Here is a 15,522-nt window from a genome sequence, read left to right on the forward strand (position 1 = left end):
TAAATTTGATCTAGTTGGTATTACTGAAACCCGATGGGATGATATGCATGATTAGAATGTTAAAATAAATGGTTATAACTTATTTAGGAAGGACTGAGTGGGCAAAAGAGGAGGGGAAGTGGTATAGTGTCAAAAATCATCACTGATAACTTGGAAGAAAATGGTCTGGAATACTTATGGATCAGCGTCCTAACAGATAGAGCACAAGATAGATATTAGTTGGTGTCTGCTATTGACCATCAAATCACACTAGGGAACAGGATAATTGCCTCCTTAGGCACCTGTCTCGAGTGTATAGGAAAAAGGCTGTGTGATGATGGGGGACTTCAGTTTGAGTGACATACACTGACAGTCTCATGCTGCCAGGACTAAAATGTCATTGGAACTTCTAAATATTATAGAGGACAGTTTCCTAACTCAAAAAATACTGCAGCCAACACAGGGGAATTCTTTATTGGACCTTGTCTTAACAGGTAAAGAGGAACTGATCACAGAACTAAAAGTTAAAGGTAGCTTAGCTACAAGTGGTCATAATGTTTATAATGTGCAAGTAGAATAAAATCCAGACCAGTGACATATATAATTGGTGCTTTAATAGGGCCAATTTCATAAACCTGAAAACAACTATGAGCCAAACCATCTGGCAGAAAGAATTTAATCACAGAAAATGTGATGGATAATTGGCAATCATTTAAGAACAACTTACTGGATGCTTAAAAAGCCACAATGCCGCAGCTGAGGAAGAAGGCCATATTGGTTAAAAACCCAACCTGATTTAGAGGGGAAGTGAAGGTGTAACCTGTGTGCTTAATAGGGAAATATCTCTTTAAGAGATCCAAGCTGGGGGGAGGAGTGAGTTGTGCCTGGGTCATTGTTACTAGGCAGATTTAGCCCTTCACATCCAGAAGCTTCTAGAATTGGGTGTGGTAGTTTTGGGTATGCTCCTATAGGTTCCCTGTTGCTGAGGTGAGACTTTATGAGGGTGAGCAGCCAGGGCAGCTGCTTTATAAAGGGCTGTGTGCCCCGGGTGAGTCCTGGGGAAAGCTGAGTCCTGGAGCGGAAAGTAGGCAGTTGTCCTGAACTGAAGCATTTTCCAGCAGGTTAGTGATATTGTTAACCCTCCAACAGGGAGCGTGGGCAGTGTTAATTAGAGCAAGGGGAAATGGGGAGGGAAAATAATTTTTTCTATTTTAATTGTATACTTTGAATGTTTTGATTTTAGCCAAACTGTTTTAGTTAAATTGTTTCTGCTCCTATGAGTCATCAACTTTTCTTTAAATGGAGTAGTCATTTATATTTTGCTGTTCTCAGTTTAGTTATATTTTTTGGTAGCAGTTTAAAAAAATATATTAACTGAGTGGTTGGCTAGTCCATTAGCTAACTGGCTAACAGTGAGAGTCAACATGGATTCTAACTGAAGACTCCTATAAGTCAGTGGAGGAAAGATGTTTTAGACTCGGCAAACTGTATAGATTTGGTTATCAAAGACTAACTGAGACTCAGGTGAACTCAACCTAAGCTTTTGGAAACTGAGTTTGTTCTCACTGTTCTTTGTGGGGACTGACCTGTTTAGATTTGTTTATCTGTAACTATATAATGTAAGTGGATTATAAAATAGCCATGTTATGTTGTGAACTTTAAGTAGCTAATAATAATAATAGTTTGTTTCTTTATCATAAGATTTTTATAAAGTTGTTAATTAAATTCATTTCTTTAGTTCCTTGAATGTGGGGAGGTGACAATCCTTGCTGAAGATCCTTAAAGATTGAATTCTGGGTCTCCAGCTAATTTTCTGAGGGAATTGGGTTTTTTTTTTAAGGTACTGGAGAAGGACAATGAAGTGAACTCTAGCCCACCCAAAGGTTACAAAGGCTGCTTTGTATAAAAAATAAAAGCCAACAACCAAACTTCACATAACAAAGGGGAAGTTGATAGTAATTAATCTAAATCAGAGGTTAGGAATTATAGAAAATTGATAAGGGAACCTAATGAACACAAGACCAAGTCTGTGCCCAGTATAGGTAAGGATAGGAAAAAGGAGTTTTTAAAATTTATTAGGAACAAAAAGAATCCTGACCATGATACTGATCCCTTTCTAGAGAGAAATAGTAGACTTGTCAATAATAATGCAGAAAAGGCAGAAGTGATCAATATTAGTTCTGTATGGGGGGAGGGGGAATTGATGACATAGCTTCATCATATGGTGGTGGTAACATTCTTTCCATTCCACTTGTATTTCTGGAGCTGCTAATGTTAGACATTTTAAAATCTGCAAGTCTAGATAACTTGCATCCAAGACCATTCCGAGAGCTAGTTGAGGAACCCACTAGACTTTTAATGGTGATATTTCAATAAGTCTTGGAGCACTGGGGAAGTTGCAGAAGACCAGAAGAAAGCTAATGTTATGCCAATTTTTACAAAGGGTAAATGGGATGACCTGGGTAATTATAGGTTTGTCAGCCAGACATCAATCCTGGGCAAGATAATGAAATGGCTCACATGGGACTCGATTTTTAATAAAGAATTAAAGGTGGGTAATGTAATTAATGCAAATCAACATGGATTTATGAAAAATAGATCACATCAAACTAATGTGATATATATACACACACACTTTTTGGAGGGAGATTACAAGTTTGGTTGATAAAGGTAACTGTTGACAGACTTTTGTAAATTGTTTGGCTTGGTACTGGGGGACATTTTGATGAAAATAATTAAAACTAACATGGCACAGATTCAGTGGATTAAAAACTGGCTAATTTATCGGTCTCAAAATGTAATTGTGGAAAGGGAATTGTTGAGCGGATGTGTTTCAGGTGGGGATTGGCTCTTAGCCCTATGCTATATAATATTTTAAACAATGATATGGAAGAAAACAAAGTTTGCGGGTGACTCAAATATTGAGGGAGTAGTAAATAATGAAGAGGACAGGTCACTAATTCAGAGCGATCTGGATTACTTGGTAATCTGGGCTCAAGCAAACACCTGTTTTTAATATGGCTAAATGTAAATGCATACATCTGGGAACAAAGAATGTAGGCCATAGTTACAGGATGCAGGATTCTATCTTGGGCTGCAGTGACTCTAGAGAAATTATTTGGGGATCCTGGTGGATAATAAATTGAACATGAGCTCACAGTGGCCAAAACAGCTAATGAGATCCTGGGATGCAGAAAAGGGGAATCTCAAGTAGGAGCAGAGAGGTTATTTTACCTCTATGTTTGGCACTGGTGCCACCACTGCTGGAATACTGTGTCCAGTTCTGGTGCCCACAGTTCAAGAAAGATGTTGATTGATTGGGGAGAGTTTAGAGAAGAGCCCCAAGAATGAATAAAGGATTAGAAATATGCTTTATAGTGATAGACTCAAGGAGCAAAATCTAGTTAGATTAATGAAGAGAAGGTTAAGGTGTGAGTTACTTACAGAGTGTAAGTATCAACATGGGGAACAAACATTTAATAAAGGGCTCTCCAGTCTAGCAGAGACAGGTATAACACTGACTGACCAATGGCTGGAAGTTGAAGGTAGACAAATTCAGATTGGAAATAAGGTGTAAGTTTTTAGCTGTCGGAGCAATTAGCGATTGGAGCAATTTACCAAGGGCTGTGGTGGATTCTCTTACTGCCAAATTTTAAATCAAGATTGGATGCTTTTTTCTAAAAGATGAGCTCTAGGAATTATTTTGGGGGAACTCTATGACCTCTGTTATTCAGACTAGATGGTCACAATGGTCCCTTCTGTCCTTGGAATCTTTGAAAGAGGTTGGTTTATGCCAAGACTACAACCCACTTACCACATATGGGTGAGCAGTGACTCCCCCAAGATCACTTGAGCTAGCAACTGCTCACCATGGCCACAAGTCTTGGCTGGTGTAAACTGGAACACTGACTTGAATTACATGGATTGGTATAAGCCAAAGATTGTAAACTTCTTATTCATATGGGCCCCAGTCTAGCCCTTGATGTTGCTGGAACCCTAACTTTTGCATTTGACTTCATGATTCTACTATGCAGCCTTAGTGGCAATAAGCAGGGTTTTTAAAACCTCTGTTTCCTGAGGTTTATTTTAAAGACATTGTCTGTTTTAAATAATTGTAGTATTTTAAATTTCCCAAATAGACTTTTGAAGTTCATAGCTCCATTGAAGAGGATGGCATTGGACTGAAGATTTTTCCTCAGACTTTCTTTTTGGGCTGAAATTTACCCCAAGGAGAATGTTTTGGAAAGGGGTGGGGGAGGTTGTGTGTGAGAAAACAGGAGGCTATTCTGAGGTCTTCTATATTGTCTGCTGTATCAAGGAAAAAGGAGGCTACTGAAGGACTTGTATATGAAGATTTTAATTTTGGAATAGTTAATGACCTTTCACATTTGTAGAAATGAAACTCGTGACTTCTAATACACTTGAGACCGTCCTGTAATAAACAAGCAGTTGATACAGAAAGTCCTGTTGTATTTTTGTTGAAGACCATATCGGTCACAAGCTGAATTGTCATTTTTGCAGCAGGATAATGATCAAGAGACATTTTATTTTTAGGAGGTGTGCTGAAAAGATGGAGGAAAAGGACATTTGGTGAAAGAAAAATGCAGACACTGAATCCACTTAGAAGAAAGTATGCTGTGTGCACATGCTTTTACACAATGATGCTTGATATCATCTGATGCCTGGAGGCAAAAATACAGGAGTCTATGTTCACCTCTGTGCATTTGATTCATTAATGCCATAGGGGTTTGCCCTGGGTTCCTTAATGAGAAGATGCACGGTTATGAGTGATCAAAACATAGTGACTGGGTATTAAACCGAATACTTGATCTACCTGTAGCTGAAACTGCACTTGAGTATTGGATCATAAACCACATCTTTTAGGTGCACGTGAGGTAGCTTTTCAGCTGGTGTTCATCTGCATAACTCCATTGATTCAACACTGAACCATTCTGAAGGAAAATATTTGCCTTAGTCCAATTTTACAGAGGTATTTAAAATTACTTAGGAAACCTTGTGAAACCACACTTCACACATAGAGATTAGTTTAAATACCAGCAGGAGAAAGCAATATGAATTTGAAGACCCATTATTCAACTACATTTTGTCATGAATAATGCATTTGTTTTCTGCAATTTATCTGATAATACGGGTATACAGCATGTTTACCCCTTCTGCATGCATATTATGTCTTTTTTTAATGTAAAAGTATTATATAGCAGTTACTATTCTTTTACATCCCATCAACTAATGATGCTGATTAGAGTGGAAAATCTGCCACTTTCTTCTGGGTGGAATTGGCCGACTGCACTGCTCCAACCTTAACAAGGTATCACAAACTAAAGCTGAAATTTTAATTTCCTTTTTGATTTCTTTACTTTTTGCCTCCATCCTTGCAAAAAATCAAAACAAGCTGGTTAAAATGGAAGGAGCTCTGCATTTATACCAGTGTTTTACTGCCATAGGAAAATAACATTGTGTTAGAAACAGATTTCTCTTCAGAGAGGAAGGCAAAAATGCTGCCACCCTCCTTTCTCCTTATAGAAGAAAGTATTTGGGTCAGATCTTCAGCTCTTATAAATTGGCATAGATCTGGAGTTGTACTGATTTACACCAGCTGAGGATTTGGCCCTTATACAGTGTCAAGTGATCAGTGGATCTCTGTAGCTTTCAAGCAGGGAACTATGTGGCAGTTGGAGATGGCAGGCAGGCAGGCATTCAGTTTCAGGTGATTTTTTTTTTAAAAGCTTGTGCAGTTGTACTTTTTATGAGATGCATGATTATAATACCCATAGAACAGACCATTCTTATGCTTGTCAACTACTTTATTTTCCTTGTGCAATGACTCTTGTTTGTTGAGAACATGCCCTTCAGTATGTAGGCAAGCTACAATAGCAATATTGCTATAAATACAGGAAAAAATGACAAGTAATATGCTCTAAATTTGTCATCAAAGGAAAAAGATCTAATTAGCTATTTTGTTAAGTAGTACTGTGACTATTTGGTTAAATAAAATACAAAAATAAACTGGTCCCTCAAGCCATGTGTACTTTGATGTAAGAAAAGCAGACAACCCAATTCTAATAGACAAAAATATACAACCCTGTGACACACAAACTGCTCCTGTAAATAGCTGCATGTTGCCTCAAAAATACTTAAATGTTCAATTATCTTGAATTCTCCCCCCTCCAATTGCAGCAGCAGTAAAATAACTACACCAGGTCAATGCTCAGTTGTTATGCCATATAAAACCAAATGGTACAAGCCTGTAATGCTGCTTCTTTTACTTTCCCCTTCCTGAGGTGTCCCCCTGCTGGAACCACTGATTCGTTTCTCACATCTGAGTTTCCTACTGAAAAAGATAAGACTGTAATTAAAGTATTTCAATCCAGTGTACATCACTGTGACAGCTGGTCGAATACTATTCAGTACATTTATTAATGGACTATATTTACCAATTCAGAGACTTTATTCGTATTATCTGAAACTCTGTACCACTGTGAATGGTATTTCACCAAGTTTTTAAATGACTAGCACAGTTCCTGAGATAATTGCACCTCTGTTCCCTTTGTGGGCTCCCTGAGGGCTCCCCACTCAGGTCTTGAGCCTCTAGCTGTCAACATTTTTGTGGCAGAGTCTTGAGACTCTCCTTCGAGACTGGGGATTTAGGTGGCAAGTCACTGTGGTCACTTTAGCAAGTTGGCGTTTAGTTCACCACTGGCTGTCCTGTTCCTTGGGCAGTGACAGGGCTAACCAGTGATCAGCCAGCCTTCATTAAGGAAAGTATTTGTACAAAACAAAAGCATTAGTGAGGAAAACATATCTTTAAAACAAACCACTTATGTGCAGACCTTAGTGTACCATGCTGTCACCAGGCTGGTCCCTTTTATGTTTTTTTAGTTTTTCAGGTTCCTCCAACCAGATCAAACTAGTATACACAATTTCATGCAGGGAGATGAGGCTGCTTCAGACTTGACACTTGTCTAGGGATTTCAGATAATTATCTCCCCCCAGTGATTTTAGATCCTGCAGGAAACTCCTGCATCTCCTCCATGGAGCCAGTTATAATGCTAGGGTTTGTATTTTAAAGACCATATCATAATGGAGAAAGAAGGGGTTCGGGACTATTTAGAAAAGCTGGGCGTGCACAAGTCCATGGGGCCAGATGCATTGCATCCAAGAGTGCTAAAGGAGTTGGCGCATGTGATTGCAGAGCCATTGGCCATTATCTTTGAAAACTCATGGCGATCGGGGGGAAGTCCCAGACTACTGAAAAAAGGCTAATGTAGTGCCCATCTTTAAAAAGGGGAAGGAGGAGGATTCTGGGAACTACAGGCCAGTCAGCCTCACCTCAGTCCCTGGAAAAATCATGGAGCAGGTCCTCAAGGAATCAATTCTGAAGCACTTAGAGGAGAGGAAAGTGATCAGAAACAGTCAGCATGGATTCACCAAGGGAAGGTCATGCCTGACTAATCTAATCGCCTTCTATGATGAGATTACTGGTTCTGTGGATGAAGGGAAAGCAGTGGATGTATTGTATCTTGACTTTAGCAAAGCTTTTGACACGGTCTCCCACAGTATTCTTGTCAGCAAGTTAAAGAAGTATGGGCTGGATGAATGCACTATAAGGTGGGTAGAAAGGTGGCTACATTGTCGGGCTCAATGGGTAGTGATCAATGGCTCCATGTCTAGTTGGCAGCCGGTGTCAAGTGGAGTGCCCCGGGGTTGGTCCTGGGGCCGGTTTTATTCAATATCTTCATAAATGATCTGGAGGATGGTGTAGTTTGCACTCTCAGCAAATTTACGGATGATACTAAACTGGGAGGAGTGGTAGATATGCTGGAGGGCAGGGATAGGATACAGAGGGACCTAGACAAATTGGAGGATTGGGCCAAAAGAAATCTGATGAGGTTCAACAAGGACAAGTGCAGGGTCCTGCACTTAGGACAGAAGAACCCAATGCACAGCTACAGACTAGGGACCGAATGGCTAGGCAGCAGTTCTGCGGAAAAGGACCTAGGGGTGACAGTGGACGAGAAGCTGGATATGAGTCAACAGTGTTCCATTGTTGCCAAGAAGGCCAAAGGCATTTTGGGGTGTATAAGTAGGGGCATTGCCAGCAGATCGAGGGACGTGATCGTTCCCCTCTGTTCGACACTGGTGAGGCCTCATCTGGAGTACTGTGTCCAGTTTTGGGCCCCACGCTATAAGAAGGATGTGGAAAAATGGGAAAGAGTCCAGCGGAGGGCAACAAAAATGATTAGGGGACTGGAACACATGAGTTATGAGGAGAGGCTGAGGGAACTGGGGATGTTTAGTCTACAGAAGAGAAGAATGAGGGGGGATTTGATAGCTGCTTTCAACTACCTGAAAGGGGGTTCCAAAGAGGATGGCTCTAGGCTGTTCTCATATGACAGAACAAGGAGTAATGGTCTCAAGTTGCAGTGGGGGAGATTTAGGTTGGATATTAGGAAAATCTTTTTCACGAGGAGGGTGGTGAAACACTGGAATGCGTTACCTAGGGAAGTGGTGGAATCTCCTTCCTTAGAAGTTTTTAAGGTCAGGCTTGATAAAGCCCTGGCTGGGATGATTTAATTGGGGATTGGTCCTGCTCTGGGCAGGGGGTTGGACTAGATGACCTCCTGAGGTCCCTTCCAACCCTGATATTCTATGATAATGCATACACACAAGGGGACTGAAATAAGGTTGCATATGCAGTTTTAGTGCTGGCATTTCCTAGCTTTTGAGAGCTTGACTTTGTAACCTTGACTATTTTCTTCTAATGTATTTTTTTGTATATGTTTGCACATATGAATTGTATATCCAGGGCCATCCTTGGGGGGTGGGGGGAGTGCAGGGCCTGGGGCAGAAATGACAAATCCATCACTTCTGGGACCAACTGTGCTGGCCCACAGGGCCCCCCCAAAGCACGGGGCAGTTGCCCCAATCCGCCATACCCTAGGGACAGCTCTGTGTATATCCTTCTCTATGCCCTCTGTCTTTAGGTATTAAGCTCATCAGAAAACCATAGCTTTTTTTCTTTAAAAGCACTTGGCACATATAACTTCTCTCTCTGCAGTTCTCTTTGGATTTTTGGACATAAAGCATGGGGTTAAACATTATTCCAAGCAAATAGCAGTGTTGTGCCCTTTACTTTTGTCCAGGGGTCCCTTGATGTTTTGTGTATAACAGCAGAGTTCAAATAACTGTTTACTAACTACATAGAATTTGCAAGCCCTAGCTACATATATACGCTGCTGCTCTGGTGGCTTCTGAAACATAGATGATAAGGCCCACTAGAGGGCTCACAAATTATTTAAAGGGATACTACCCAATTCATATACACTGCACTGTCATTGAGGGTTTTGGGAAAGTAGGGAGAATGAGGTTAGATCCCGTCTGTCCACACGTTTATTTCCCAACTGCCCCTGTGCTCTGGAATCCAAAGGGGGGCGTTACTGGATCAAGAACAAAACACATCCATATGGTATGGAAATCTTCTCTGGAAAAGGAGTAAAACATACAACACCAAGAAGACTTTGGGAAATGGGCATGCTAAAACTCTTATTTTAAATCACAAAGCTAGAGCTGTGTCAGAGCTCATACAAGAGCAGAAATTTTACATTTACTGTTTTTTTTAAGCAAATGGTGAAAATGAAAATATTAACTGATTACAAGATTTTACATTCAATACAGTTTCCAGAAACTTTGGCCTGTAGTAATAAATATGAATTGCAAACAGGCGCAGTTAGGAAACTCGCATATACAGGGTTCTTTGGGAAGCTGGGACTAGAACCCTGGTGCTTCAGTTCCAAAACCACTGACTACCACTTGAGCAAAAAGACTTCCTTTAGTTGAAGCAGTATCAGGTGCCTTATCCCCTGCATGGGGTAGCCACTGGAAGGCTCACAGATTCATACATAAGGAACCAGGACATTACACCATCCTAACAAGTGAGCATTGTTGTATACTGAGAACTAGAGCTGATCAGTAATATTCTCTCAACCAACAATGCAGTTTTCACAAAAATGAAATTTTGCATGGTAAAATTTTGATTTTTGCCAACATCTTTATTTTTCAACATAAAAACATTTCTTATTGGTTGACCTGAGTCAAAATGTTTAGTTTGTCATACTGAATTGCAACACTTTGTTTTTTGGATCAGTTTGACTTTAATCTGCATCCACTTGAGCCACCGCATGTATGTGCTCCCATTTTCTTTGATGGGCTGGACTACATCTCCCATTAAACACTGTAGTCTCCCTTCTGTTTGAACTGTTCTGAGATGACATAGGAGTTCCATGATCATGGTCCATCATGCAAGACGTCATCCTGCTGAGACTCCAGCATGTAGAGGAGAATGCAGGCATGAGGTACCCAAATTACGTGAGGCACTGTGGTAGTTCAGGAGTCTACAGATTAATGTTGAGCAAAGCAAAAATGTTTTGATGCTGGAATGTTGAGGTGTTACAAATATTTGTCCTTTTTTTTAGGATGGAAACAAATGTTGAAATACTAGAATTTTCTGTGGGATGAAAACTCAGATTTTTTTTTAAACTCTGTACTAAAAAACCAGGCTGATTTGTTCCTGGCTCTTGACAGGGGAGTGAGTCAGTCCTGCATGTGCTGTGTAAGGTACATGGACAACTCTTATCTGAACACAGAACAGCACTGAGATGCTTCCTTCATGCTCTCCAGTGGTGTAGCTTGCCCAAAGTGGGTAGAGAGGAGGAGGAGCAGCCAGAGTTGTAGAGCAGGCTGTACTCACTAGGGAGAGCAGCCTGTGATCACCTAAAAGAAGGTGAGCCTGAGATCATACAGTTCTTCCCCAAGTTCTCTGGTGTACAGGTATCTTCTTGATGCACAATCCCACAACCAATCTTCACGAGGCAGCTCCCACCCAATCCCTACTTGGAGCTGTATCTTATTGACTCAATTCTGGTAAACTGGGAGTTTTTCTACAGGGTATAAGTCAAACTTCCATGACTACCACAAGGGAAATGTTCCTTGCATTTAAAAACAGCTCTGCTGTGAGAACAGAATGATCCTCTTCCTGAATCCTCTGAGGTGGACTTAGCAAATCTTATTTACCAGATTCTTGATGTATGTTTGTTAGTCTCATTGTTGTCTTCTCAATGGAATTTGTTTGCTGGGATCTACCTGGGGGATTGTGTTAGCTATTCAATGGCAGGGTTGAAAAGATTCTATCTTTCAGCAAAGCTTGCCTTTTAAATGTTCCTTTTTGGATTTCACCACTTGCAGCTTAACAGCTTGTACGGAATTTAAACTTCAAATGCGACTCTCTTCTCCACCAACTTGATTTAGAATACTGAATCAAAAATTATATATGCCTTTCCAATTGTACCTCTCAAATAATCATATGGTATTTGTCACAGTAAGCAGCAGTCATATGAGTGCTCCTTGTGTAAACAGACAAATATCAATTATAAATTTTAAGAAACTTAATTCAGGGTAGTAGCACAATCCTGATGCTTTTGAGAAGCTGGCTTTAAGATGTCTCCTCCTGGTGATGGCTTTTTTTTTCCTCAAATGAAAGTTTAATAGCTGAGTTGTACTTTCCCAAGTTGCTATGTGCGGGAAAGGGCTTGGAATGCCTACCTCTAAGGCTGTCTGCACTTCAGTCAGGGGTATGATTGAAGCATGGGTAAGCATACCTGTGCTAGCTCATGAAAACTAGCAGTGAAGATGCAGTAGTATGGGGTTCAGCATGGGTTAGCAACACAAGTAGGTACCCAGGGCACTAGGTGGGCTTGCACAGATCATGCTGCCCTATCTTTATTGCTAGTAGTAAGCTAGTTCGATTAAAGCTAGCCTAAGTGTGTTTACCTGAGCTGCAGTCACACTTCCGATTTGCAGTGTGGACATACAGCCTAAGGTTCACCAGGCTGCGTTTTTTTGTTTGCCTACCAGAGATTTTTAAGAGGAAATACATGAGCTTTTTTTGTGCCAGCCTGCTCTATGAATAAGCTTTAACAATTTTAATACCAGGTACTCGCTAATCTTTCCACTTACACTGGCTGTCATCCTGATGCACTCAGCTCTATCTACTTTTTGTTCATTTATTTCTAGCGTCTCTGAACCCAGATTTCTTTTCTACACTTAAGAGACCCAGTAAAGAACTCCATTTCTGCATCATCATCAGAGCTTTGTCCTCCAGCTGCATCTTCATAAATGCATTTTTCTTGTGTGTTTAGCACCCTAAGAGTGGAAGAGTTCCTCCAGCCATAGTGGCTCTGTCTCAGCTGGGGACCAGTGAACCGTCTCTTCTTCCCTTTAAAAGCAAAAGAGGGGCTGAATCTGGCCGTTTATGGAAGCTGACTCCTTGCATTCAACTCCCTTCTCCTTGACACTGTCTCCCTGGGCTCAGCTCACATGTTTGGGTGGTCCCAACTATGTGCAGGACTGCAGCTGGTTGCTCTCCCAAGCCAATCAGATGCCTCACAAGATGCTCAAGTCTTAGGCACCTGAGTAGGAAGACCTTTGGGATCTTAGGGTTCTACTGTGTTCATTTTAATGGAATAAATGGGCCCAGCTAGTCAAAGATGCTAACATGACACTGGCACTGTAAAACAATTAAAATTGGTTCTAGACTTTGAGTACATAGACCATGGCCTGCTTAGTATCACAAAAACACTCTAGAAAATTCATGCCACAGGTTGGAAATTTATTGATTTGAGATGCACAAAAGGAAGAGGCAAAAAGTGTTGAAACAGAGTGAGTGATTATGCAAAACAAACCTAATTAAAACTTATCAAAGTTCCCTTTTCAGAGAGAGAGCTCATTGGTTAAAATCTTTATTCACCACCAAGGAGTGCTTATCATAATAAACTGTTAGATCTGCTGTTCACTTCTGGGTTGGGAATGAGTTCCACTTTCCTGCATTTAACAGAACAGACAGGCACAAGGGGAAGAAGAGAGGATAGAAAACAGTGAGGAAATAAATAGATCAGAATTGGCTCTTCGGAAATTAGACCTATTGGTAGGCAAAACAAGGAGACGATGTATCATTACATCTATCTCCCCATCTGTGGCCCTCTTTGTTGATGCTTTTGCTGTCTGGATACAGGGTGGCTGGTCAGTCATGGACAGATACTTTGTGCTGGCAGGTTGGCCACGGCAGCTGTTGATCTGGATTCCAGCTCACCTCCCTGGTCAGCTGGTTAGGTCCGGTTAGGCTCCTCTCTCTCACTGGTCCCTCTGAAGCCAGCAGAGTTGGATGGGCCATCTCACTACTTCATGCCGGTGCTGTGCAGTTGGTCTCAGGATCAGGTGGAGAGCTGAGAGCATGAGCAATAGGATAAGAGGAAGACAGTTGGGGATGGGAAGGGGCAGACCAAGCAGGATTCCACATGTATCAGGCAGGGGTCCTCACTGGTGCCGCAGTGATAGCCAGGTGTTTCCCACTGTGTGCCAAGCTCAGGGTGTCACAATGAAAAATACCTTAGTAGCGGTATTCGCAGTGGTAGTGGAAATCCTCCCTCCCCAGCTTCCCAAGCCTCTTTTTAAGGGCCACAGATAGGGGAGATAGATGTAATGATCCATCGTCTCCTTTTTTGCCTACCAATAGGTCTAATTTCCGAAACGCCAATTCTGGTCTATTTATTTCTGGTTCTCTATCCCTTTAGTTTACCAGTTACGATAACATAGTCCCAAGATGACCCTCTGTGTTTAAATTTATTCAATCTTTCTGTCTCCTCCTTATATCATCTCTCAAACTATTTTATATAACAGGTCACTGACAATTCATGAACCTTTACCTGCTTTTCACCAATTAAGCTCACAGTTGGGGTAGGCCTGTTTAGAGCCCAGTGTTAGAACAGGTCTTTCGATCTGGAACATCCAAAATAGCAGGGCTACATGTATTTATTTGCAGTTTGTACTAACAGCAATACATTTAAGTGAAATGATGGCTTATCATGCATGCCATTGAAAGCAACTTCTTTGGTGGCACAACTTGGTATGATACTGTGAGTGACTTGAAATAGATGTAGTTGTAATATGGTCTCTGCCACTCATTTGCCTTAGTTTTCTGTCTTTATGGTTTACTTTGTATTTCAGTCATTTAGCTTCTTATGTTCACTTGGGAACCACAGTTTTCACTGGTTGTGCAAAGTGAAGTCCATTTTTTCACAATCTTTGCAGCTTCTGTGGCAAGGCACCCTTTCTGTCTTACTAGGCTTAGCGCTCCCTCTGGCAGGGACAGGGCCTGGGGTAAATCAGCCTCCATTCTGGAGCATGTCTGTCTCCCCTCTTCAGGGTTTGTTTCTCAGAGCCTTCCTGGCAGACCTCTGGGCAGGCCTGAGGAGTGCTCCTCTACCAAACAAAGGGGGAAAAGTCTATAAAGCACCAAAATGAAAAGGGAATGACTTTCCCTCACTGGGGCAGGTGTTAGTCCTTCCCCTAAACAGGCACTGGGTTTTGGGTGTCTCCCCTATGGGGAGGAGCACAGTCTCTCACACTGGAGAAGCCAATCCATGTAGACAAATTGGAGAGTGTCCAGCAGAGGGCAAGGAAAATGATTAGGGGGCTGGGGCACATGACTTATGAGGAGAGGCTGAGAGAACTGGGATATAGTCTGCCGAAGAGAACAGTGAGAGGGGTTTTGACAGCAGCCTTCAACTACCTAGGGGGTGGGGTGGGGGGTTCCAAAGAGGATGGCGCTCAGCTGTTCTCAGTGGTAGCTGATGACAGAACAAGGAGCAATTGTCTCAAGTTGCAGTGGGGGAGGTCTAGGTTGGATATTAGGAAACATTATTTCACTAAGAGGGTGGTGAAGCACTGGAATGGGTTACCTAGGGAGGTGGTGGAATCTCCATCCTTAGAGGTTTTTAAGGCCCAGCTTGACAAAGCCTTGGCTGGGATGATTTAGTTGGGGTTGGTCCTGCTTTGAGCAGGGGATTGACTGATGACCTCCTGAGGTCTCTTCCAACCCTAATCTTCTATGATTCTATCACCCTGGTGCCTCCAGACTTGCAGCAGTTTCTCACCAGGAGAGCAATTTTAACAGGTTTCAGGCAGCCCTTAATTGGACTTGGGTGTTCTGAATTGACCTGAAGTAACCCATTCCCAGCTTGTAGGAAAAAGGGCCTTTAGCATTCTAGGGCTAGCATACCTGTTTTCCCAGACTCTCTCCTGCAGCTGTCCAGCCTGACTGTCTCACTTTTTTTTTACCCATCATAAAATAATTTTTAGTTTTTAGTTAATCTATTAATAGTTCAAATTCACGTTAAGTTTGTTATATCCTGTAACATAAGGATCAGTCACCAAACCTGACAGTCTGGTTTCTTGTAAAGAAAATGTCTCCCTCTCCCAAGTGACTGATTTTGTCTAACAGTTGGTAGTCCTCTTCATGCTCCTATTGGAATATATTGCAGATATCCAATGCCATTGTAGCACCCATTCTGATTCTCCAATACCAATTGCCTCCAGGAAAATTTGTGGTTTTTTTAAAGATTTTTATAAAACCCAGGAACTTTTTTTGGTAAAAATCACTAAAAAATGGCATAGTGTGTATGCTTTGTT

General features: G+C 41.5%; 1 long non-coding RNA gene across 1 annotated transcript in view; it reads left to right on the top strand.

The window, feature by feature from the left end:
* The first annotated feature begins 1,024 nt into the window (after positions 1–1,024).
* LOC311516726 overlaps positions 1,025–15,522 on the top strand; it is a 183,095-nt gene continuing 168,597 nt past the window's right edge. Inside the window, exon 1 of the long non-coding RNA XR_014710494.1 lies at positions 1,025–1,100. This is a non-coding gene — a long non-coding RNA (uncharacterized lncRNA). The remainder of the gene's footprint in view (positions 1,101–15,522) is intronic.

This window comes from Lepidochelys olivacea (assembly GCF_965140295.1).
Source record: "Lepidochelys olivacea isolate rLepOli2 genome assembly, chromosome: 2".
Lineage (NCBI taxonomy): Eukaryota > Metazoa > Chordata > Testudines > Cheloniidae > Lepidochelys > Lepidochelys olivacea.